Source organism: Ostrinia nubilalis, chromosome 14, assembly GCF_963855985.1.
Source record: "Ostrinia nubilalis chromosome 14, ilOstNubi1.1, whole genome shotgun sequence".
Lineage (NCBI taxonomy): Eukaryota > Metazoa > Arthropoda > Insecta > Lepidoptera > Crambidae > Ostrinia > Ostrinia nubilalis.
In genome coordinates, this window is record NC_087101.1 from 4023685 (window position 1) to 4044846 (window position 21162).

General features: G+C 36.9%; 1 protein-coding gene and 1 long non-coding RNA gene across 2 annotated transcripts in view; one reads left to right on the plus strand and one right to left on the minus strand.

Moving 5' to 3' along the window:
• LOC135078024 (uncharacterized) overlaps positions 1-21162 on the minus strand; it is a 520464-nt gene that overhangs the window by 255482 nt on the left and 243820 nt on the right. The gene's annotated exons all lie outside the window — the stretch shown is intronic.
• Positions 1-21162, plus strand: part of LOC135078007 (connectin-like) — a 126618-nt gene that overhangs the window by 35072 nt on the left and 70384 nt on the right. The window lies entirely within an intron of this gene.

Sequence of the window (21162 nt, forward strand, 5' to 3'; positions counted from 1 at the left end):
AATGTGAATTCTTAACATCGTACCTACAGGAGATCTTGGCAGTATAGTAAATATTTGATATTATTTCTGCCCGAATTTGCATATCCCACTCAAGTATATTGGCTTATTTAATTTTGATACTTGCGCCACGTGAGATAGGCTCTAAGGAATTTGGGAAAGAAATCGCCGAAACCAGCATTTAGAGTTACGTAGTTGGGTTACAAGAAAGCACTAGAATGTTAGTCATATTAATAATTGTAATAAATTACGTATGGTTCAAATACAAGGTCAAAATAAAAACAACGTTCTAAATGGTCTGAATGTCAAATGTAAAACAAAGACAATTTGATAGTAACTGGAATTAATTAATTAATCCATAATACAACGAGTATATAAACTACGAGTACTTACTTATTATCCTATGATTAAGTATTTAGCGATATAGTACCTATCAATCACTTAGCCTAGGCGCAGACCACCGATTTTTCGTCGGCCGATAGTTTAGTCGGGCCGTTAATCACTAAGGAAGTGCGCACAATGCACCAATTTGGTATCGACCGATTCTTCATACAAATTGGAATCGGGCGCAACTATCGGCCAACTAAAAATCGGTGGTCTGCGCCTATGCTTAAATGTGCATCATACCTTTTGTACTATCAAACTCTGTTTTGCAAAAAACACAACCCTCCTCCAGGCGCAGTCGGGTAAATAGCCATTTTTGTTGTTCAGTATCAAGAACTAACTCTATTACAGTAATCTTATTTGTTTCTAAGTACCTAACTTAAATTCAAGAATATCTTTTAGTTTGAGATTAAACTCAAGCAATCGCCGATTTGAATCTTTAGTTTAAAGTTTGAATCGAGTTTTAAGAACCTTCTGTCAGAATACTAGCCAATTTTACGAACACCAATGCTCTTAAACGGAATATCATCTTTAAGTGATAAGACTGAAGTCCTCTTTTTCCATAAAAAATCTACAGAACCCAAAGTACATTTTGCCACTTACAGACCTTAGATTTCGCTAGTTCTCAGCACGTAGGACCCGGGTCGTCGTAACTCTCACCCTGGTGCAAGATAGATAAGAATGTTTTATTGATAAGGAACTAATCTCTTTGAAACGTGTGAACTCGACATGTTTTAGAGCTGTTTATTTATGTATGAGAACTGGTTTGTTAGTCTACTACGTAAAATCATTATAAAACATACTCAAAGGTGAACTCGTTCAGAGTAACGTTTAAAGATCGTTTCATCCACGAAGACCAATTTTTGGTCGAGGGAAGCGCGGGGTGCAGGGAGTTTGATCCGAGCAATCCGAGCGTCATTATTGTAGTGTGCGTGTGCACTCATCGATAATTAGCGTGTACCGATAACACTCAAACATTAGCGGAAGAATGGTGGGGCGCGTCTTCGTGGATGAAACGATATGCCCCCATTAAACGGAATGCAGCTAAATCAGAAGGACGCTATATTTTAGAGACGGAGTCGGTAATACCTATAATCTTCATACTGCACAAATATTATAAAGAGAAAATTTTTTGATTGTTTGTATTGAATAGGCCTCAAAAACACTGGACTGATATTTCTGATGAACAAAGGCGGTACGAATGTCGCCGGGTCAGCTAGCTATAAATGCTGAGTATTTACCCAACTGCGCCAGAAGGAGGATTATGTTTTTATTAAATCATTCCTTCTAAAACAGAATAAATAGTGTGCAAAAGTTTTTAATAATGCTAAAAGCTCTTTTAGTAAGTTTATGGATAATTTACCTACTTATTAGAGCATGGTCAAATCTTTATGATAAAAAATTACTTCATTTTAAACTAGAGTAATCGAGAATTAATAAGTAATTATCTAGATATAGTTAGGTTAGGTCTAAGGGTCGGGCATTGGTCTGGGATGCGACTTGCTGCGACACTCTTGCCCCCTCCCATGTGCCTTCCACGTCGAGGGCTGCAGGCGCTGCGGCTGCTTCAACGGAATCTTTGAAAAAAAAGCAAATATTCCGCTTTAGACAGCTGCTACCGTTTTGTGCCTTTCGGCGTGGAAACGCTGGGACCTTGGGGCCCGGAGGCCAAAAAGCTTTTTACTGAGCTTTCCTCCCGCATCATCGAGGTCACCGGTGACCAGAAGGCCGGGTTCTACCTTGGCCAGCGTTTAAGCCTAGCGATCCAACGCGGAAACGCTGCCAGCCTTTTGGGCACCGCTAACCTCACCGACAGATCTGGGGATAGGGATACTTTTTTAATTTAACTTTTATTTTCCTTTTTTGTAAATATTGTATTTTTTTTTGTATATAGTATAGTTTTTAAGTTTGTAAATTACCTGTACAAATTTAGTTTGTTATTGTTTAATAAAGTTGTTAGGTAAATATAGTAGAATAGTATGTGGAATAGGTAAATAAGATAAATTTGTATTTAAAGTAAAGTTATTATAATTACCGTGCCCGTGGCACTAAAGTTTGTGTCTCATCCATCAATCACATGGACATAAATTAATTTCTGCTTAGTACAGAGTATCTTTGATATTAGATACACGCCCAAAATAGAAGCAATTTATTTAATGTTATTTACGACAAAGACGTTTATTTGCGAGTGTAGATTTGATATTAAAATAATTTGGGTTTTCGGACAGTTTTGTTGATTAAGCCCAAGTGATTTAAATTAGATTCAAAATTTTCATAATTTGTAATATAGAACCATAATTTAAAGGTTGATTCATTTGGAGGTACTTTTTTCAAATCTAAAAAAAAATTAATAAAAACCAATTTATTGAGTAATTTTTATTACTATTACAAAATTAGGTTTCACATTGATATTTGTTTTTTAATGATTAGTTTATTAAAATGTTGGCCATAACTCCGGTTAACATAGACCAACATTCTGCGGTTCCAATTTTTGATGCGTCCGAACATTTCGATCGTTATTTGGCGAATAACGCGAGTAATGTTGTCTTCCAGTTTTTACCCGACTGCGCCAGAAGGAGGGTTATTTTGATAAAATAATAAACGGACTAAAAGGTTTTTTTGGGAAACTAGCCTATAACATTATGTTTTATTACAAGGACTATTAAGAATATTTATCTACTCTACCTCAGATAATCGCTATATTACAAAATGAACCCAGTTTAGAACTAGTTCAGGAATGGTGTGATAGCTGCAAATTCTTGTAAAAAATAAAATATCTGAGTATCACAAAATTTTGCGTTAGCTTGGCTGTACTTTACGGAAAATTGGAGAGGTTGCAAGCTTCCCAGATACTCAGAGGTAGCCAGAGGAGGTACACTCCGTTTCTCCCACAATTGCAGGTAATATGGCGTACTTTACGGGAGATACGAATGCTTGCTTTAATTTTAGTAAGTGCTTAGCTCAGTACAATCAGTGCCGGATTAAGCCAGCGCGGGGCCTGTAGCAAATTTCTATCAAGGGGCCCTTGGTTTGCTTTAGGTTCTCAAGTTTAGGGTATTAAATGAAACAAAACTGTTATCTACAAATGAACTTTACTTGATTTAATGTGGGCAAATTTAGAGATAACACTTTCAATATCAACTTCTTTAAGGAAATCATGCTCTACGAGTATATTCAACAAAATAAGATGATTAAGACGTTCTTGTCCCATCGTGTTCCTTAATTAATTTTTAATACGTTTTAATGTTGAAAAAGAACGTTTGCCACTGCAGTTAGTGATCATGAGAGACATGTAAATGCGCAAGGCAATTTCTAAGTTTGGAAAACACGATTCTAAAGAATTATTTATTTAAAGTTTATAAAATTGCTGCTCCAGAGGCTCCTGTTTCTTGCTGTCAATAAGAGTAGCCACATCTGTTTTAAGATCAAGTAAGTCAAGAAATCTGTTTTCAGAAGCTCTGAAAACTGCACTAATTCGCCACCTAGGCTGTTCTCCAAATCAATTAACATACTGACAGTAGTTTCACAGTTCATTTATGAAAACCTTTTATATTATGTTCGCAAAAATATAGAGCAATTCACGAAAAAGAGCGATTTGCATAACTTTAATACAAGAAACAAAAATAAACTTGCCGTTCCAAATTTCTAGGCCAGTAGAATTAGATTTTGAATCGGAAATAATTCCTACAAAAGATTTTATTGCTTTAATGGCTTCATTGGTTGCCCATTAAGACTCTACTAGGTTTTCGACTTCGACGGAGTTGTGCTTAAGTGGTGGGGGCCTCCGAAAGGGGCGTTTTTCGGTTTTCCGGTTATACCGCGTAAAGGACTTACCGTATCGAAAAGTGGTCTTCAGGACGGTTAAAGGGCACTTAATTCTGCATTGAATAAGACCAAATTCATATGTTTTGGACAAACCGTTCTCGTGCTTATCTTCGACAAAGTAGAAAATGTACGTATAATTAATAACCCTCTCTATGTCCAATAGCTCGTCACCCGCAGGCTCCCAAGCCTTGTAAAGGGCCGCCTTAACCAGCTTATCCCTGTCAAGGCTCGCGAGTTGGATTCGCTTATCCTTGTTCGTCCCAGCCGATCCTTAACTGCGGTTGCTGCACCTCTTCCTTGCACTCTCCTGAACGACTCTGTGTTATCTACTATGGCTGCCCCTCTTCCTTGTACCCTCCTGTACGACTGTATTACTTAGCCGTATGCCTGGTCCAAGGTTCGACGCCAAAAATCAACAACAACAAGTTCATATTAATGAAAACCGAAAAAACGCCCCTTTCTGGAGCCCGCACAACTCCGTCGAAGTCGAAAACCTAGAAGAGTCTTTATGGGCAACCAATGAAGCCATTAAAGCAATAAAATCTTTTGTAGGAATTATTTCCGATTTAATTCATTTTTGTGTTTAATTCTACTGGCCTATTCAGACTGCATAAGATTGGTAATTCATTTATGGGAAAATGTATTAAATTCTTTGATAAATTACCACAAACTGTTGTAGAACTACCCATTGACCATTCATAAATTCAAAGCACATATTAAAAGTAGGTACTTTAATGAAAAAGGGCTACTATAAAGTCGATGATTATTTAAAAGATAAAAATGTTTGGGATGCGTTACTGCCTAGCTCGCATAAATATTTATAGTTAACTTTGTACATTTTAAAGCCTGTAAACCTTTGAAAAAGAGGCAGACAATAGTGACTGAGTTTCTTGCGCTGCTTCTTCTCAGCACTGGCCCATTTATTGTCCTGAAGCAGTGGTAGGGTTAATACTGGGACGTGTAAAAGTGCTTTTTTTAAGCCTATTCACAGAAATAAATGAGTTTTATCGATTATAATTAAACATTAGAACATTCACGGTAAAAAGTTCGTAAAATACCTACCTACTTATTTTTATGATTTAACGTGATGAAATAGAGTTTTAGATTTTCAAGTGAAAGTAAAGCATAGCCTAAGCGCTTCGCGTTTAAGGCATGCAAGATATTTTACGCTCCTATCTAAATTAATCTTTTTTTTATTTCGGTCAGACAGGCGTTGGAGCGCGGGGCCCCCAAATTCGCGGGGCCCGTAGCATTTGCTACTCTTGCTACGTGGCTAATCCGGCACTGAGTACAATTACAGTTCTTTAGCGTTAATCTATACTAGTCTATACTAATACTATCTGTCTTGCTTTCACGCCTAAACCACAAAACCGAGTTTGATGAAATTTGGCATAGAGATAGTTTGAGTCCCAGGAAAGGACATAAGATAGTTCCCGGTTTTTGAAACAGGGACACGCGCGATAAAGTTTTTCTGTGACAGACAAAATTCCACGCGGGTGAAGCCGCGGGTGGAAAGCTAGTAACTACTATAGTCCAGTCAATAAAGTATCATAGAGGAAAATGGAACACAATTTCTGACTTTGTGACTTCATTTAGACTATTTAGGAGGTGAACGTATTAAAAGTCCCCGCCCTTAGCTCTTGAGCCGGCGGGGATAGGGGGGTTTGAAGGTCCAATTTTTTACAAATTACTTTCAGATCACAGGCGGTCTTAAGATGATTCTTTACTGGAATTGTAATATTGTAACAATTTACCCAATTTAAGAAGATATCTAAACATTAAATATCTACTATGGTAAAGCTAATCTTAGCCATTGCGGTTTCATAATAACTGTGCGTGTAGAGCATCAAATTAGCATTTGCAACTAATCCTTACTTGAGTATCTAATTTACTAGAGTAAAGCCCGTATTATTGTTTGCGCTGGTTTCATTGTAAAATACTTCCAACTCACTGAAATATTAATTATTGTTGTTTGAAGTTTAATTAGCATAGATATGAGGAGGTTTTATTTATAAATACATATTTTCTACACACTTACCTTTGTTTCTGTGAATAGGTATTGTATTCCATTTCATAGGATTGTATTTTATTATACTATTAAATTCTTAGAATGATGTTGTAAATCTACCTACTTAAATTTGTTTTCTTTTATTACAGGTAAATACATAATAATAAACTAACTTGCGGAATAGAAACCAATCTCATAATGATCATGGTGTTTTAAGGTAAGTAGATTATTTTCGTAAATGAGAAAATCTTTGCAGTATTACTGACTATCATAATCATGGATGCGGGCACGCAGGACCGGTCGTTGTGGAAATCATTGGGGTAGGCCTTTGTCCAGAACCTCCATTGCTCAAATATGTGGAATCTTATTTCTTATGAATCTCATCACCATCATCATTTCAGTCATTTTTCAGGACGTCCACTGTTGAACATAGGCCTCCCCCAATGATTTCCTTAATGACCCGATTATAGCGGCCCGCATCCAGCGCCTTCCTTTAATAGGTCGTCGATCCACCTTGTGGTGGTGTGTGGCGCTTACCGTTACGAGGCCTTCACCAGAATAAGTACCTACAAATAATAATTATGGTTACTCCCAAATCTCCAGATGCCGTAAAAAGATTAACGTACCTAGACGAAGTCGCGTTCAAAGTCGAGATAATAACGAACACCAAAAACTTCAAGGCTCACAAACCGCCGAATATATTATTCATACTATACACAATGTACCCATTCGCCGAATCGCTCCAACTTCGGAGCACCAACGCACTTCATAATAATGTGTAAAATTACACCACTCGAACTAGAGACGTTGGATTGTCGATAGTCTTGACATCGATAATTGATGATTTATTAAACATCGATAAACCAGTACTTGCTCTGTACATAATAGGTTACGTACGTAACTACTTTGTGTATTTTGCCAAAAAAATTGACACACTAAATTTTTTATCCAACTCAATCAGCGGCTGTACATAATTAATCAGACAATCGATATTTTAATACAGCGGCAATCTATTATAGAGCATTTAACACAAAAACCTATCCAAACATATCCTGAATCCATATCTTAATGACTAAAAAACGAATAAAGTAAATTATTGATTCTGTCACTATCTCATACACTTGCTAAATATCCAAAATAAATCAATTACGTATAGAAGAAATTGGAACTTTCCATTGCACCAAACCGCAAAATGAACAAAATGGATAATTTTATCAAACTATTGACACTCTATCGATGTTGACTAATTGAATCGCATCCCTAACACAAACAGTTTGTTGGAAAATGGTAGGCTTTCTAATGTTAATTAAGCTGTAACTAATACGCGGCGCAAGCTCGAAAGTTGTCAGCCATTTCTAATGCGAGTCTAGTTTCATAGACGGCAAATGATGGCGCAGTTATTAGTTAGGTTTTGTAACTGTTCGGGATTAGTTGAATTGAAACTTATTGCCACTACATCAGTGGTTTTCCATACGTGCAAGTCTGTGCTGTTTTTGTTCTAATATGGGGCGTTACATTGCAGTGAGATGATTTTCTTTTGTTTTATTTAAGCGTAGACCTTCAATAGATTCTATTTTGTTTTTTTATTTATTTCCTAATTGACGTACAATCATACAATGGGTTTTCTTCTGTTTGAATTTAGGTGAAAGGCAATAACCACCTACTTATATTATGACAACTTCTTGGTAAATAATACTATGTAATCTGCAAGGTCTACTCATTAGTGTTTTAACTTTATTATAAGGATAACTCATTAGTAGGGTCTTAAGATTCTACAGTCTTTAATATGCCTTTAGCACTTGCTAGAGACTCACGTTAACCCTGTTTTAAAATGTTTCGTGTATGGCGCGTAAGTGGTTTTTCCTAAAACTTATGCCTACTTTATTTATTTTCTGTTAACGTCTATTAAACTTTGTAAAGAACATCGCAAAGTTTTATCGGAGAGAAGCATTTTTATCGACTTATTTTTATTTGATTCAAAAATGTATTTGCTGGTTTATTTTATTTACGAGCAGAAAGCTGAGACAAAAAGCATCCGCATCGCTCTGACAGAGCACGGCTGGGGCGCAAAAGTTGACAAAGACTCTTTTCACCATTCCTGTTTTGTTAAAAATGACTTGAAAACAACTTCAGAATATTTGTAAAATATTATTTTTAACTTGAAAATGCATAGCTGGAAAAATATTAGTAGAATCAATTAAAGTTTGGTTTTCATCGGTGAAGTGAAAAATAAGATTACACAAAGAACCAGGCTTTAAGTTCTGTTTCCGCCAAATTAAATTAATTATTTTTCTCTAGCCTCTCTTCCCTACCTTTTTAAGCAATTAGACAGGAATACACCTAACACTTAAAATTTTATTTTCTCCCAAATGCAGTTATCCATTGTAAACATACTTATTTAACACTAGCGGCCGCCCGCGACTTCGTTCGCGTGGATCCCGTTTTACCCCCTTCATCTATCTTACGCGGTTTAGATTTTTTCATACAAATGTTTTTTCCAGCTAACTCCCGTTCCCGTTGGAATTTCGCAATATCCTGTTGTAACTAAGCTTTAAGTTTACTAAGGGACCTGCATGCCAAATTTCAAGCGTCTAACTTAAGCGGTTTAGATTTTTCATACAACAGGATTTTCCCGGTAATTCCTGTTCCTGTGGGAATTTCGGGAATTCCTTTCTTAGTGCACCTCTACGGTACCTAAGCTACGTCCCTTATAAAGTTCAAGTGCCTACGTTTAGCCGTTTAGGCTGTGCGTGGGTATGTCAGTGAGTCAGTCATACAAAAGGAATTTCCCGCTATCTCCAGTTCCCGTGGGAATTTTGCAATATCCTATTGTAACTAAGCGTTAAGTTTACTAAGGTACCTGCATGCCAAATTTTAAGCGTCTATCTTACGTGGCTTAGATTTTTTCATACAAATATTTTTTCTCGCTAATTCCCGTTCCCGTAGGAGTTTTGCAATATCCTGTTATAACTAAGCTTTAAGTTTACTAAGGTACCTGCTTGCCAAATTTCAAGCGTCTAACTTAAGCGGTTTAGATTTTTCATACAAAAGGATTTTCCCGCTAATGCCCGTTCCCGTGGGAATTCCTAAGTATCCTATAACCTGCCCAGGAGTATGAAGAATAATTGTACCAAGTTTCGTTAAAATCCGTCGAGTAGTTTTTGTTTCTATAAGGAACATACAGACAGACAGACAGACAGACAGACAGACAGACAGACAAAAATTTTACTGATTGCATTTTTGGCATCAGTATCGATCACTAATCACCCCCTGATAGTTATTTTGAAAATATATTTCATGTACAGAATTGACCTCTCTACAGATTTATTATAAGTATAGAAGATTTACTCTCACGGTTCACAGCTAATCAAATAATTTTTATTTTATCTTTTGAAATTTTAAACCAAAGAACACAGTTCTTAGTATTTTTTTTTTGCTGCAACATCGCTCATATTACCGCTACTTATTAATACCTCACAGTGCTTACCATAATAACCTGTACACGTTTATAAATAAAGCCGACTTACCCATGGGAGCATAGATTTGGGCCAGCTATTTTAGAAATGCCAGTCACGTGGCCACTCTACTGAATATTTAATTTGATTTATTTTAAAATTATCACTTCACGGGATTTATTGCAACAATATCTATTTTAACGGTAAATAATATTTACCCTCCCGACGTTTCGGCTCGAACTGACGAAAATATTGTGCAAATGCGGGTGGGTGAAGAAAACTCATCGCGCCGGAGCAGACGACGCCGCATCTCTTCAGTCTGCCCGCGACCATGACTCGTGCAACCGAGCCGAAACGTCGGGAGGGTAAATATTATTTACCGTTAAAATAGATATTGTTGCAATAAATCCCGTGAAGTGATAATTTTATAGTAAAAAATGCAACATAATGATTTATTTTAATTCTCCAACGAAACCGACAAGATTGAACAGGTCTGAAATCACTTTGGCCCCTTCTAGATACAGATTACCTCTTTTATTTAATGTCACGTCTTGACATTGGTGCACATTTTTTTTTGGTGCAGCCTATTTTGAAAATAATTTACTTCTCATCTTCTTCATTATAAATCAGGGTTCGAAAATATCCTTATGATATATATTCGATATATATCCGATATATATCTGATAAATATCATAAATATCGGATATTTTCGAACCCTGTTATAAATGTCAACCATATTGGTGGTATTTGATCACTTCGTGACAAATACTGAACTGTGATGAGACACCTTATTGACAAATGAAACGAAAGTCCAAGGCATTTTTATACTATGAAATATTTTAAGTAACCGGTTTCTATCCAGTTCAAATCCCACTAGAAATCCCACTTGGACTGTTTATGACATCGTGTCATTTAACTCGTAATAATTTCAATCACTAAGCGAGGCTCTAGGCTACGTGCCCGGATCCTAAGATCTATTTACCGCCGATGTAGAGCGTTAATTTAGAAAGATATTTTGATAACTAAAATAAACCAAATAACTTAAGAAGTGTTCTCTCGAAACTACTCCAGGAATACCGAAATTCGAAGCAGGTAAGCGTTTAACTTACCAAACTAAATTTTAAGCCCGCAATAAAACCCCAAAAACATTCTAAAAGTACCAACTGAGCTCAAGATGGGCACTTAAATGGTGTGTTTTGCGCAAGAGAAAACGTCGTTTACACCCCTTTTAGGGCATAAATACGACAGCTAGAGTTGCAACGTAAATTCACTCAGAAACATTTCGAACGCGGCGTTTTCTAGAAGTGTGTAGACCGGGCGGTGGTACACAAATTTTTACTTCGTTGGATTTGGCTGAGAAATGGAGAAAAATATTCGGGTCGTATCAAAAAATAAGAATGGGACAAAATTACAAAGTGGTATAGTAGATTTCAACCATAGCTGGGCATTAACTCGTTAATCCGTTAATCGTTAATTAACGAAGTTAACATTTCTATTAACGGATTAACTTTTAAGTTAACTTTAAAAAATGTTAACGGACTCGTTAACTTCCGTTAAATTATCTTTAAGTCCGTTAATCGTTAATCCAGTACCTACTATTTACCAAAAAGATACAGCAGGCACGCTGAAAAACGCTAGAAAAACGCGTTCTGACAAGTACGTTCGGGCTTCCAGAACTTCCAGAACCCAAAACAATAGTTTTTGTAACCAGATCACTAACGACACTTGTTAGTATGTGTGGGACAACTCTTGCAACTGAATTTAAAACCAGTTTTCCTCAACCGATTGAGCTGTTTGGTACACTTATGTAAGAACCTACGATGACAATGCAATGTTATGGTATCATTGAGCTGGTCTGATGATGGAGTCATGAGGTGGCCATAGGAACTCCTAAATGAAACGGCGGCATCGCATCGAATTTGGGTTCGTTGGATTTGTCTTTTTGAGCACTTTAGTGTTAGATGATGTCCAGGGTCCTGATGATGGATTCGGGAGGTGGCCATAGGAACTCCTAAACGAAACGGCGAAAACTCATCGAGTTTGGGTTCGTTGGATTTGTCTTCCCGAGCACTTTGGTGCTAAATGATGACCAGGGTCCAGATTGAGATACAACTAAAAAGTGTAAAATAAAATTATAGTAATTAAAAAACATTTTTAAAAACAAGCTTTTATTCTGAAATTCAGTTGTACTAAAACGAAAAAAAAAAATGTGCTTATGCAAGGTTCAAATAATTTCGAAAGCTTGTAGCGCAAACATAAAAGAGGAATAAATTCCATGCGCGATACAAGCTGTCGAAATTATTTGAACCTTGCATACAATTATTTTTTTGCGTTTTATTATCATGTGTTAACGGATTAACGATTAACGTTAACTTGCGTTAAATCTTGCGAAATGTAACGTTTTAACGTTTAACGAAGTTAATTTTTTCATTAACGGTTTAACGATTAACGAAGTTAACTATTTGATTAACGGTGCCCAGCTATGATTTCAACGTATTTTTTGTGCATATTATAACTTCTACTAAAACTGACAATCACACAAGATGATCTACAACTTTTTACAAGCTAAAAATAATATTGTCAATTAAATAATATAATCATTGTTAACATGAAAAACCTACCGTGGAAAAAGTAAAAGAAGTAACAACAGTTTTTGGACGCTTTCTTACACTCGTCAATTAATTTATATTAATAAATAACACTAACAAACCCACCCACGCTAGATTTGGTAAAGTAATACTAAAAAGGAATAAACGCCCGGTCTATAACAGTACTTGGTGCTAGTCTGCGGCTTTCGACTCAGACGTGCGGACTAGCAGCTAGTGACGTGCCCAGTAACGTGTTTAGTCGCACGTCGACGCAGTGAATAATGGATAAACGGTGCGCGGTGGAGCATGACTGGTTCAAGGCATAAGTTCATAGGGATGTTTACTGGGTAAAAAAGGAAGAGTTTGTTAACTCATAAAAAAATACTAGACACGTATTTTTCACTTTTTCAAAGTAATTAAAATTGGAAGAGATAAAGCGCGCCAAAGTTAAAGAGGCCCGTGACGTCAAGGCGTGCTTAAAAGTGTTGCACTTTGTGACGTCACGCGGTACTTCGACGCATCATACCTTCGTAATTACTTGTTTGATTGACAAATAAAGATATACGTGTCCATTATTTTTGATTGTTTTTTTTTTTGGGAAACTAGCAAATGCTCGTCTGTCTTTTGAATTTTTCACACTGAAACCACTCTAATGGGTTACATGAAAAGCATAGAGATAGCTTATAAAAGAGACAGTCTTCAAAGATTAAATGTCTTTTAGTTATTATATCTCCGCTTTGAAGAATAAAGTCGGCATTTTACCCGTATTTCGAAGTTCTTTATTCTTCTGATTAAATTCGTTGCGTGTTCCAAGACAGTAATCTATCCCCCGGGACTACTCACTGGTTGGGTCTGGAGGCCAAACTGTAGATTCTGGCTGTACAGGAGTTACAGTAGTGGGAAAAGTGGGATTAGTTTCATTTACTAAGTATTGTATTTGCTTTAAATGAGTTGGAGTGATCAATCTACCCAATAAGATGGGATGGGAATATAACAGGATGGAGTTTGAATATGGAATTTATAAAAGGTTACAGATTAATCTAAGTAGGTATATTCTAAGAACATAATCAATGAATAAGCTCTAACCCGAGACTGAAACTTCTTAATAAGACCTTATTACAATAATAACAATTCTTAAGCTGGCTCTCGTGTACCTTTCTTAAGGTTTCGCGCGTTCAAAGAAATATAATACATAAACTGTTCACCACAAGGGTGAAATATGTACATGCGTGGAAAATTTTCTTCGTCTCGATTTGGAAAGTCAAGGCGAGCGTAATATAAGGGGGTATTAGAGATGCTTTATTATAATTTCCCGATGTATATCTCGGGATCAAGGCAATTTTCAGGCTTTAATATTATACGTATTGCCAGCAATAAGCCAGAGTGGGCACGGGGGAAACAAAGTGGGAGCTATGTTGCAGTGACTGATGGTAGAAGATTTACAGAGGTACTTACAAACTGTTTAGGTTATACCATACGCTTAGAGACTTACGTGAGCTTTATTCGGCTTTTTTCATTCTCCAAGCAATAATGGCTTTTAATACTAATAATTTTAAGAAACATTTATTCCTATGAGTATGAGAATGATCGGACCTCAGGTACGTGTTTGTTGATATCCGATCATAGATAATCTCAGAAGAGATCAACATACCCATTTCTATTTGCTATATCTTTTCCGTAGGGTGAAATTCCTTACAGACCTAATGTTCCCGAATTTTTACAACCCCACAGTCCTATACAGATGATAGGCATAGGACTGACTCTTATTGTCGGAGGCCATTTCTTTTGCGTCGGGAAATGCATTGCCCATACTCACCGGCTGATGGGGACAGTCAGTCAGTGGGTTATGTGGGACTCTCCCCGCCGGGAGGGCGGGGCCTACCCACTAAAACCCGACGGTGTCCTCCGAGGCCATTGAAAAGAAGCCGCGAGTTATTGTCCAAATACTGGACATTCGTTATTGTCGGAGGCCAAGACTCACTTTGGATCGTTGCAACTTGGTACCTAGTTACAACCCAATCGAGTTAACTGCGCACGTCGCTGGAATGCGACTCTCCCTCCCACTTACCCGCACACCTCCCCTCATTCTCCCCGTGTACCAGAGCATCGATGTGACGTCAATGCTGCCAGGTGCGCAGATCACTCGACCGGGTTGTAGTTTTCTATGGTAAACTCATTGAGCAACCTCTTCAGTCCGCTTACTCACCATCACTCGCACCACTCCTCACTCCAGTTCAGGATCTGACGTTTGTTATGTCATTTCCCCGGAGCGGAAGCGCTTAACGTCGCCGGCGCCGTCATTTCGCAAAACACCTCGCTATTGTGAGCACGTCCTTACGTTGTTGTCGACTCTTGATAGTAAAATATTAAGGGCTATTAAAATCAAAAATAAATGGTAAAGATGCTTACTTTCACTTATTTGGGCATTGAAAGATCGTGCAGACTAAAGGTACATCACACAATTTTTTTTGATAATTTTGTAGATAGAGTTGTCTCAAATCACCAAAAGTAAAGATTAAAAATTAAAATCAAAGGGCACTTACAAATTTACACTTTACGTTGAAAAATCGCTAATCTGAAATAGTCTTAACAAAATAGTGTGGTGAGATTGGCTAGTTGGCACTCTACCATTTAAAAATCAGCCTATAGCAGCAGCTGCAAGTTATTTTATACAATTCATTAATTTCTTAATTACGAGAATCTATATCTGCCAGAAATACTTTATTCCAAAGCATTGCCACTTTAAAATCAACAACTGAAACAAATCTGTGACTCCACTACATCAAGTTTCAGTGAGCTGAAAGTTTACCCTATTGTGTTTTTACTTAAACAAAAGTTTGTACATCGCACTCGTCGAGTGAAAGCTTTGTTGATTTATTGATAAGATCAGTCCATCCAGTCGGGGATCAAGCAAGGGTTGACCTTTTATCTCCTTGGAAGACGAGTCCATCGTCTCTACGTTTCGTTGATGTGAGTGGAAAAGAATTCCCGTGAATTTTCTTTTTTAAATAAATCTGTTTAAACTGGCAAAATCACGTGAATAGTCATTAGAGGGATTCTATGAATTTAAGCTGAAGCACGAAGTCGTAGCAAGAAGTGACGTTGTGATATAATTTATCAGTATAAATCTTTGAAGATTTATTTATGTAAAACCAACCTTACAATGAAATCTAAGAAGAATTATTTTTACAGAGAATTGACCTTAGATAAATTATGTTGCAAATTCACATCACATCACACGCTACTTCAGAAGATGTTCTGAGTACCTATTTCCTTTGATATAGGTACCTAATTTCATCTGTTCACCATAAAAACTTAACTAATTCAAAGAAATAAAAAGAAAGCGCGAAGTTTTTGATGAAGATGGCCGTTTCGATTGAAATACGAAGACCACTTGACGACTAGCGAGAATCAGTGAGGAAAACCGTGTTTCTTAACATCGTTGTCAGACTGATGCCAATAGAGGCTTATTAGGATAGATACAATGTTTCATCATGATAGAGAAATAAACTTTTCAAATAGTGGAACAACTAGTAATTAATAAGTTAAAAGTATTTACTACATAATTTTCTACCCTCGACTTCGTTCGTGTAAATAGTAACTCTGTCACTCATATTATATCCCTTTTCAACTTAACTGGGATAACAACTAGATCTTATGTTTCTCAAGGTTTCAAACTATCTCTATAGTAAATTTCATCTAAAGTCTGTTACCAATTCACAATTAAACGTTCAGTAATATAAGCAAGAGAGCAAGAAGATTTTAACAGAATTTAAATGAAAGTTATAGAGATAGTTTGAAATCTTGAGAACAGTCAGTTAGGTACTTTCGCATTTATAACATAATATTGAATTAACATCTATACTAATATTATAAATGCGAAAGTAACTCTACTGTCTGTCTGTCTCGCTTTCACGCCTAAACTACAAAACCGATTTGGATGAAATTTGGCATAGAGATAGTTTAAGTCTCGGGAAAGGACATAGGATAGTTTTTATCCCGGTTTTGAAACAGGGACGCGCTCCATAATGTTTTCCTGTGACAGACAAAATTCCACGCGGGCGAAGCCGCGGGCGGAAAGCTAGTTAAGATATAAATGGTGATATTACTTAACGCTTTAAGAATTTCACTTGCACCCTAGACGTATAGTCGGACCGACAGCTACTGAGTAACGCCTGGGGAGCAGCCGTTAAACTGCACCTTACGTCCACCAGACCTACGTCTGGATCTAGACTTGTGTTACGTAAGTAATATCTTTCAACCGAACTCGTTTGAAATAAGATTTTGTAGATAGATTGTTAAGAGACTTGACTTAACTTTAACAAAATTATTACAAAATAACACTTCATACATAAGTACAATATAATTTTTTTCTAATAATACGACCAAAAAAATCTAATAATGTAATAAACAGTACTTACATACGAATACGTCACACAGTTTTTAAGAAAAATAATTAAATTAAGCAAATATACAGGGTGGCCAAAACAGTGAGGTCAAAAAGAAAAAATTAGATTCCTTACATCAAGGTGTATCTAAATCACCCCCACGTATGTTCTACGATTTTGCTTAGTTTAGGAGATAGAGTTAATTTTGTGATATTTTAAAATTTTATGACCTAGTAGGCTTTAACTTTTTTTTAATTTTTTTTATGGGTTTACTTTTCTCAGATTTTAAGTCTATAGCAATCTGATATCTAATGTAAAGCCCAGATCAGTTGCTGGTTTGTATGTATATGTCACCTTAATATTGTGAATTCCGTCAGATTATAATCTGACGTAGTTAAATTACAATCTAACCTTTTTTTTTTTTTTCGGGGAAAATGCATTGAATTGCATACCTACCCTACGGGGACAGGGTAGGTTATGTGGGGCTCACCAAGTCAGAAGGACAAGGCATACCCACTAAAAGACCCCGGTGCTCCATCATTCGCCTTAAGTGGGAAGGAACTGTGGGATTCCGGACAAAGCCTTCACTACCACAGTCCCTCCCGGCGATTGCCCGCCTACACGGCGGGCCCTACAGGCCCCCCAGGACGGGGGGCGACGGGAGCAGCTAGGAGCACACAGCTGTTCCCGTCCGACGGTGGTGGTGGCCTATGCAATGCAGGCGAGGGTGCCCCCACGCCCCCGGCCCGCTGGCCATCACCGAGGAGAGGAAACTGGAGGCGATCGTACTGTCGCCTCCTCTGACCCCTCCGCCGTCGCCGGAGCGAGGGCGCGTTTGGATCATCTTCACGCTCTCGCTCCGCGGCCTCCTTCTGTGATATCACATCTTCGCAGAAGGAGGCCATTGCCGCCCAGGCCTCGCTGCTGCCCAGCATAGCTTCAACTATACTGGGCAACACCACCACCACCGCGATTAGTGTACTGCGCTGCGATGCCCACGCCGTACACACCGCAAGGGTATGGTGCGCCGTGTCCTCCGCACCGCTGCGACACTCGTGGCAGGACGACGTGTCCTCCCTTCAGATGCGGTGCAGGTAAATTACAATCTAACCTAACCTAACCTAACTCACTGTTAGTTTACAATCTCACGCGTTATATTATAAACTGACAGAGTTCACAATTTTGCGTTGACATATACATATAAAGTACCAGCTATAGATTTCGCTGAGTCATACAACCCATACAGCCGGGCCCGACGCTAAACGATTCCTTCAAATGTGCAGTAAGCCTTTACCCTGCTCGCTTAGAGCCTCGGGTCTTTAGAAGGTAGTAGTAGGGTCCGTAGTAAAGTAGAGCACTTTAAAATATCAAATTGGGCTCCATGGCCTGCCGAGGCAATTTACTACGATGGGAATTCAGACATGAAATAAGGACAAATAATGGTAATTTAGAAACTAGCGGCCCGCCCGCTTCGCACGGTTGCAATGGAATCTCTTGACTTTTTTCTTCTATAATTATGCATGTTTTATATATAAATAAACCTTCCTCTTGAATCACTCAATCTATTAAAAAAAACACATCAAAATCCGTTGCGTAGTTTTAAAGGTCTGAGCATACACGGACAGACAGACAGGAAAGCGAATTTGTTTTACATAGTAATCATAAAATGAAATGTATTTAAGAACATAATAAGTTCTAGCGTATTTACTAAGTACAATCGTATTTACAAGTGTATCAATCTTGGTTATGATCAAACATTAAAACACAAGTTCAACATAAATGTCATGTAAGTACCAAAGGGGAAACATCAACGTTACTCACCGTTTTTCTTAGTAAAATAAAGCTTACATCGAAATCATATTTTCGTAAGTCATAAGAATAAAGAGAAATACGAATCGAATCACATTACTTACAGATCATAACTCCCTTTATCGAAAAAGTGTTCTCGAAAATAATCCTTTATATTTTTATATGTCAGTCACTTTTCATCACAACAACAATATTGTCTGTTACAGAACAAATTACTCTCGTTTTATAAGATTGTCCTACAGCAAAGGTTGTCTAGAAACAAGTAATACTCAGACAACCTTGGAAATATACACATAAAGACAAATATACACATAAAGATTGGTACTTTTTATTTCATTGTGTCGACTTTAAATTAAAATCCAAGTAGGTATGTTTATTTATTTGGGCATTTAACAGTTTGTACATACTTGTGCATATTTTTGGCTTCAAAATGGCACGTCGCAGATAACGTTTACTGTTAATAACAATAAAAAATATTCGGTAAAGGCCGGCAACGCACTCGTAACGATCCCAGGCCTGCGGGTGTCTATGGGCGACGGTAATCATTTACCATCAAGTGATCCGTCTGGTCCCATAAAGAATCAAATTAATTACACACGTCACACATTCATTATGTTTGATATTTTATCACATGAAATAGCCTACATTCACCAAAATTTGTGGAATATAAGCATTTATGTTGTTGTGAGTACAAAATATTTGTTGGTGTTATGTTGCTATGGTAAATCTCTAAAGTGGTGGTCTCATTATAATTATAATTTATTTCTCTTCCAAAATTTTGGATGAACTCGGAGGCTGTGACAAGCCACGATATAATGCTAGTATAAGTATGTATAAACTAAGGGCACAGAATATCTAAAATTACGAAGAAGTTATATTCTTATTCATTCTAGCATGAAAGTTAGTTAAGAGCTTTTGCTAACTTTATCCCTTATATCAACACGATTCATTTGTTTCAACCCTAAAAGCTGTCGACGATTTCTCGGAATCTTGATAACGAGTTTCATAAAATAAAAATTCTTTTAATTGATATCTACACTAATATTATAAAGAGGAAAACTTTGTTTGTTTGTTTGGTTGTAATGAATAGGCTCAAAAACTACTGGACCGTTTTTTAAAATTTTTTCACCATTCGAAAGCTACATTACCTATCCACGAGTAACATAGGCTAAAAAAATAGGGTTCCGTAAAATATGTAGAAAATGTAGAACACGCGCGCGAAGCCGCGGGCGGAAAGCTAGTTAAATAATAAAAGAGCTGTGAGGCCTTCAGTTTGAATCCGAAACAGGGTGGGACTAAATAAAATGCAACAGTTTATAAACTAGAATATTTGAACCGATGAGTGAAGCTCTATTAACAGATTTTGACTATTCAGTAAACATAAATATTGACTGTTTCGGCAAATATACGAGTAAATATTGTCTACTGCCGAATAGTCGCACAAAATAGAGTGACTAATACAGTGTTAAAAGCCCAATGTATGTAATAATCCATTCATCGATTCTCACATTGAACCAAACTAGAAAACTTCTTATTCAGAAGTTGCTAAAATTAACTAAACAACTACGCAGGTGTTAATATTAATCAAATCAAAGCAAATTTTTATCACATTATCCTTGTAAAACGCTACGGTACTTGTATACTTGTATAACGCTACGATACTTGTATCCTTGTAAAATGCTACGCTACTTGTATCACACTTTGCTAACAACGACTACGACGTAGATGCTACGCTGTAGCACTAATTGCTACATCGTAGACGCTACAATGTGGCTCTTAGCCGCGTAAGCGGCCATTGTAATTTCTTTATGTTGGACTATCAGTGAATTATTTATCAATTGATAGCCACCTTTATTATCATTTTCGACTCATTATTTATCTTCATTACCAAATACATAATAAATAATCACCTGCGCTCGTTCACTTAATATCTAAAGTGATAAACATTTAATATTTTAGTTGATTTATAATAGAAAAAAAAAATACGTCGTAAGCAGGACGTTCCTTGCGCCTTAATATGGCCCGAAAACCGAGTAGTTTATTACCCAAACAGAACTTCGCATTCCAACAAATAGACGGACAAAAACACGGCCAAGTTTTTTCTTGCCCTAAACTTGGCAAGACCCGAACTAGTAAGTTCAGGTAGCGTGACAAAAAATAGAAGACGTCCAACGACAAATAACTACCCAGAGACGATGTATCGTGTTTTTGGAACGGAATGGATTTTAATCCGCCACGTTTTGTATCGCTTATTACGCTCGTCCTATTTTGGCTCTATAATTAATAATAATTCTTAAGAAGCTTTAGCTAAAGAGAGTTCTACTAATTTAACTGTCATTTTCTGTAAGTAGTGATTTGTTCGTATGCTGATATGAAACAAAATTTAGATTATAAAATGGTTATTTCTTTTTTAATAGTTATTTTGTGAACGAAATGTTCATTTCTCAACTCAATTTGAACAGTTATTTTTTTCTAGCAAATTCAACAAAATAAATGCTCGAATCGTATAAAAATCTATTGAATTGAGTAAAGTTTTGACTTTGATTGCAAAATAGAAAGTAATGTTTGGAAAAATTGGGTTAAAATCAATAATAGAATGGAAAGATCCATGAAGAAATAGGTTTTTAATCGTAGTTTCAGTCATGATTGGAGCGAGCTTTTAATCAAATAAATGGTCTATTAAACGTCAATACCAATAATAGTCATTA